This window comes from Brassica napus, chromosome C3 (genome assembly GCF_020379485.1).
Source record: "Brassica napus cultivar Da-Ae chromosome C3, Da-Ae, whole genome shotgun sequence".
Classification (NCBI taxonomy): Eukaryota; Viridiplantae; Streptophyta; class Magnoliopsida; order Brassicales; family Brassicaceae; genus Brassica; species Brassica napus.
In genome coordinates, this window is record NC_063446.1 from 1,148,744 (window position 1) to 1,154,743 (window position 6,000).

Below are 6,000 nucleotides of genomic sequence, written 5' to 3' on the forward strand. Positions count from 1 at the left end.
GAAACAAGTTGAGACAGAACGACATCGATGGTGTGATCAGGCTTCCTTTCGTAGTCGTTTGGAGTTTTCAAGGCTTCTAAGACAAATGTTGTAGTATAGTGATTGTCGAACCAGTTCTGAGGGATATCAAAGCACCGAGAATGCAAGTACTCGCTTAATCTAAGTGCAACCAATGGTTTTTAAAAGGGTTTTAAACTATGACTAAAACTAGAAAGCAATAACAGAATGATACTTTCTTGACTAAGGGAAAAGAGAACTCATGGGCATAGGGATTAGACCTTGGGTGATCAAGTATCGAACTAAGGATGGCAAATGATCAATCAAACTATCAACCTTAAGCCTAGACACAATTCTAAGCAAGCTCTATGTCTAGATGAATGCTCATTTGCTAACATATCTCAAACATCAAATGTCTTTGGTTGAATAATATGAAAGCAATCATTACTAACAAGTCTATTAGCTATCTTAGCATCTTTAACAACAAATGTCTTTGGCAAAGTATACTAAAAGCCTAGGAGAGTTGTCTCAGGCATTTCATCAAACACCTTTCGGGTGGGAAATGCCTATTGATCAACTTTTGAGTGGCCAACTCAGAAGATGCATTAGGAATACTCTACTAGCAAGGAACAAGAATGATCTACACTAAAACATCCTAGAACTAACCTAATCAACCTTAATCTCCCTAACCCATGAATTCAAAAGGTGATTACTCACTAATCTCCATGATTCCTCTTAAACCCATATTGGATTTCAGATTAATCATGTAGAGAAATAGATAAGAAATCAACAATAACACAAGAACATAACAATCAAAATCCAAGAGATGAACTTCTCAAGAGAGTTTTTGTGTATTTCTCAATAGATCAAAGATTGTTTTCCTCCTGGTGGCTTACAGAGTATAAAAAACATAGGTTTAGAAAATAAAAACGTGCATACAGAAATGACCAAAAGACCCTTGAGTAAAATAGAAATCGACCCAACAATAGACGCGGAGCGACCTCGTCATGTCGCTCCGAGAGGTCGCTCTGGCCTTCGGGAGCGACCTCAGTGGATCGCTCTGAGAGGTCGCTCCGGGCTTCGCTTCGTGTCGTCTCGCCATAGAGACGCGAGCGACCTCGGGGTGCCGCTTTGGGAGGTCGCTCCAAGAGGGGTGTGAGATGCGAGCGACCTCGGTGCGTCGCTCTGGGCAAGTCGCTCCAGGGCTGATGGTCGCGAGCGACTTTGGTGCGTCGCTCCAGCGGGTCGCTCTGAATCGGGAGCGACTTTGGTAGGTCGCTCTGAGAGGTGGGACACAGCGACTTCGTGATGTCGCTCCGAGAGGTCGCTCCTATGCTCTGCTCGTTTAATGATCACCTATTTCACCTCCTTTGAGCTCCAAATGCATCCAAATGTCCCCAAGAACTCCATATGGCACTCCAGTACCTAATAGAGACTCATGTATGCAAAATGCAACCTAAACATGTCTAATCCTAATCTCTATGATGAAAATGTTTATGAATGAATGGATAAAACAATGCAAATATGCAAGATATCAACTCCCCCAAACTTGTTCTTTTACTTGTCCACAAGTGAACTTTCTAGAACTCATAGGGAGAGAGGTTTGAAGATGGGAGCTCTTAGCCAAAAGAAACACAACTAGCACTCAATTCAACATCTAATCCAGCATGAGCACACTCTCTTATTACACTCTAGCTTCTCTAGGCCTATCTCAACTCTTTTTGCCCTTACACTCATCATCAAGCATCCACACATTCAAATCAACGAACTCTCACATTCATTAAGCACAAAACATCAGGTGAATTCTTGCAAATGGTCAGTTGGTCCAAGTCATTTGGTTGGGTGAGGGAAGGCTTTTATTCAAGTGATTCAAGAGGTTCGAAACATAAAATCTTTAAGGTGGTTTACTCTCGAAACAAGTAGCCTTGACATTGCACATAATATATCTAAGAAAGAGATCAACTCATGCATACAATGCTCAATCTCCATTGTTCTACCCTTTTCCCAAACATACAATTACACAATCATTCTCAAATATCAAACCCAACTCACATCTCTCACCAAAAGATCCTAAGAACATTAACTCCTTCTCTTTGAAATCTACAAGGGATTTTTCACAACCTCAAAACAATACTTATCTCCTAACAACTTTGCTAGCCCCCTTTTTCTTTCTTTTTCTTTCCTTTTCATATTTTATTTTATTTTTTATTTTTTTTTTATTTTTATTTTTAAATGGGGGCCAAGACTTTTCATAACTTGAGCTAGAGGTTTTTCTACTTATCCCAGTAAGATAATTCACTTAAACACAAAGAGTCATTTCTTTTCCTTTTTTCATTGCTCCCAAATCATAATCACAACTCTCACCCCCACCTATAGCTAGACAATAGAGTGCCCAATCTAGCAAGAATGAAGATCAAGCATTGTCGTTCCCGATACTCTCAACATTATGCACATGTAAGACTTTCCGAAGAAGGCCTCACTCATCAAACAATGAAAGCTTAAAAAAAAAAAGGGAAAGGTTTTGGGAGTGGTCTACCACTAGAGTTTGTCAAAATAAGATTGGCATAAAGGATGTGACAACTCAAGTGTGTATAGCCATGACTCAGTACGCAAGGGACCATGAGCAAGAAGCATTAAGTTCGTTCAGTTCAAATAAGGTTGTAGTTGGCTTCAAAGACTGAGTTTCAGCAATCAACAAGTTTCAGGAAGAGTCTTCAAGGGTCGAAGCATACAAGTGTTTTTTAGAGGTGCATAAGTTATTCAAGTGCAAAGTAATGTTCTTTACAAGGCATTTCAAATCATTGCTCCCAATGCAAGTAAATGCAACCTATATGCTCTAGACTCTCCTAGAAATGCCAATGATGCAAACTAAATGAAATTTTTTTTTTTATGCAAATATATATGTATAATGCAATGCATGAGACTCAAAATCATCAAAGCAAACGTGATCAAATACTTGGTACCTCCCCCAAACTTAAATGACACAGTCTCTGTGTTGTCAAGGAGAGAGAGATACCCAAAAAGAGAAAACTAATATGTAAAAACGAAATGGTATATACAAGGGAAAGTAGTGGGTTACCTTCTATGGAGAATGAGTAGAGGGAGATGCTCCCTCCTCGTCGTCCTCAGGTGGTAACTATTCAAGGTGCTCATCAGTAAGAGTACCCATCTCTTCAATGTAGAAGGCTTGCCCGAACACAGTTGGTTTCTTCATTTTCTCCTTGATGTCAAAGTGGAGAACATGCCCTTTACCCAAATGGAGATCAATCGTGCCCTCTTTCACCTTAACAATTGCTCCTGCTGTAGCTAAGAATGGCCTTCCAAGAATCAATGGGTCCTTAGCCTCCTCACCCATCTCAAGCACCACAAAATCTATAGGTATCTCATACCTTCCAATCTTCACAGGTAGGTCCTCTAAGATGCCCACAGGGTACTTCACTGAACGATCAGCTAACACCAGAGAGAGTTTACACTTCTTGTACTGAGTGTATCCAAGCTTCTTTGCAACAGACAAAGGCATCACGCTGACACTAGCTCCCAAATCGCAGAGACATTTCTCAAATACCATAGGTCCAAGAGCACAAGGTAGTGTGAAGCATCCTGGATCCTCTAACTTCTCTGGAACATCAAGCCTCTGGATGATGGCACTGCACTGATGGGTAAGAATCATCATGCTTTCCATTTCCTTCTTCTTTGCAGCTACAACATCTTTCAGGAACTTGTTGTATTGAGGAATCAACATGAAAGCATCGATGATGGGCATTGCAACCTGAGCTTCACTCATTTGCTTGTCAAACAAAGCCTTGTACTTCTCTAGCAGCTGCCTCTTGAATCTACCAGGGAATGGTAGTTTGGGTTCATAGGGAGGAGGAACAAAAGAATTCTCACTTGCTGGAGCAAGAACTTCACCATCCTTCACTGTTTTCTTCTCTTCCCCAACCTTTCCTTTACCCTTGGCTTCCACAATCTTCTCCAAGATTTCATCATTGATTTTCTCATCAACAATCACCACTTCATCATTTAAGTTGATGGCCACCTCCTCAGCAAGTTTCTCAGCATCCCTGGTGAGGGTTGTAGGAGGTAACTGCTTACCACTCCTAAGGGTGATAGCTTTGACCTCCTTGGGATTTTGGTCAGATTTTCCAGGTAGAGATCCTTGCTGGCGAGTCTGGTGAGTGTTCATGGAAGCAAACTGATTCTCTAAATTCTTGACTGTAGAAGCAAGATGTGAGAACTTGTTGTTGAGCTCATTGTAGCTCCCATCAATCTTGGAATGAAGGTTCTTCAACTCATAACCAACATGCTTCTCACTTCTAGTCTGAGACTCCAAGATTTGTTTCAGCAGGGTGTCAGTGCTGCTCTCTTGAGGAGCAGAGGAACCAGATGAGGGGTTTTGATGAGGTTGATAGCTGCCTTGCTGGTTGTTTCGAGGCGGATAACCACTCTGTTGGTTGTTGGGGTAGGATTTCTGTTGGTAGTTGTTGTACTGAAAGTTGGGCTCTTTTTTGTACCAGCTACCATTGTTGTTGATGAAACACAGCTCTTCCTGGCCTTCCAAACCCTCAACCTCATGGACAACAGGTGGTGTCTCTTGACTTGGGTTACCAACAAAGTGCAGCTGCTCTTGTGTGGCTTTATCAGCAAGGAGGATGTCTATCTTATCCTGTAGAGCTTTCAACTCCTTCCTCGTCTGCTTATCATCTGTTCGGCTGTTTCTGTCGTGGTCTCCACTGTAGACTGCATCACTCTTTACCATGTTGTCAACCAGCTCCTCTGCATCTTCCTCAGTTCTTCCCAAGAAGAACCCATTGCTAGCTGTATCCAGTCTGGCCCTGTACTTAGGAAGAGCACCACGGTAGAATGTGCTCAGTAAGCTCTCCTTAGAGAAACCATGGTGTGGGCATTGAGCTTGGTAGCCCTTGAATCTCTCCCAGGCTTCACTGAAGCCTTCCAAGTTCTTCTGTTGGAAACTGGAGATCTCATTTCTCAGCTTAGCAGTTCTTGAGGATGAGAAGAATTTCTCCAAGAATGCTCTCTTGCACTCATCCCAAGTAGTGATAGAGTCACTGGGTAGAGACTTCTCCCACTGACGTGCCTTATCCCCCAAAGAGAAAGGGAATAACTTCAGCTTTAAGGCATCCTCTGACACACCATTGGTTTTTGACAACCCACAGTAGCTGTCGAACCTGTCCAAGTGATCGAATGGGTCCTCTAAAGCCAAGCCATGATATTTGTTGTTCTCGATCACGTTGAGGAGTCCTGACTTGACCTCAAAGTTGTTGGCTGCCACAGCTGGTGCTCGGATTCCGAATCTATGACCATGTATGTTGGGGGGGTCGTAAGTGCCAATGGGTCGAGCTGCCCGCGGTTGGTGTTTTGCCCCTTGCGGTGGATCTGCCATATCAATATCCAAGTGGGCCTGGTGTTCTTCTTCTCTTCTAGCTCTAGCACACTCCCTCTCAAAAGCTCTGATGTCTGCTACTATTGGAACTAGGTTTGATGGACCCCTGCTCCTCAAGTTCATACACCTGAAAGTGAAAGGTAGGTGAAGAAGAAGAATCTGTAACAAAACAAAATTAAAATGAGTTAGTCTCAAGCAAGTGACTAAATCTCAATGTTTAAATCTACTCAGAATTTGGCAACGGCGCCAATTTGATGTTAGGAGTTTTCAAGGCTCCTAAGACAAATGTTGTAGTATAGTGATTGTCGAACCAGATCTGAGGGATATCAAAGCACCGAGAATGCAAGTACTCGCTTAATCTAAGTGCAACCAATGTTTTTAAAAGGTTTTTAAACTATGACTAAAACTAGAAAGCAATAACAGAATGATACTTTCTTGACTAAGGGAAAAGAGAACTCATGGGCATAGGGATTAGACCTTGGGTGATCAAGTATCGAACTAAGGATGGCAAATGATCAATCAAACTATCAACCTTAAGCCTAGACACAATTCTAAGCAAGCTCTATGTCTAGATGAATGCTCATTTGCTAACATATCTCAAA

The 6,000-nt window shown here is 42.0% G+C and overlaps 1 non-coding gene across 1 annotated transcript; it reads left to right on the forward strand.

Moving 5' to 3' along the window:
* The first annotated feature begins 4,883 nt into the window (after nucleotides 1-4,883).
* On the forward strand, nucleotides 4,884-4,990 carry LOC125584611. The gene has a single exon (XR_007321523.1). It is a non-coding gene; the product is annotated as a small nucleolar RNA R71 (small nucleolar RNA).
* The last annotated feature ends 1,010 nt before the right edge of the window (nucleotides 4,991-6,000 follow it).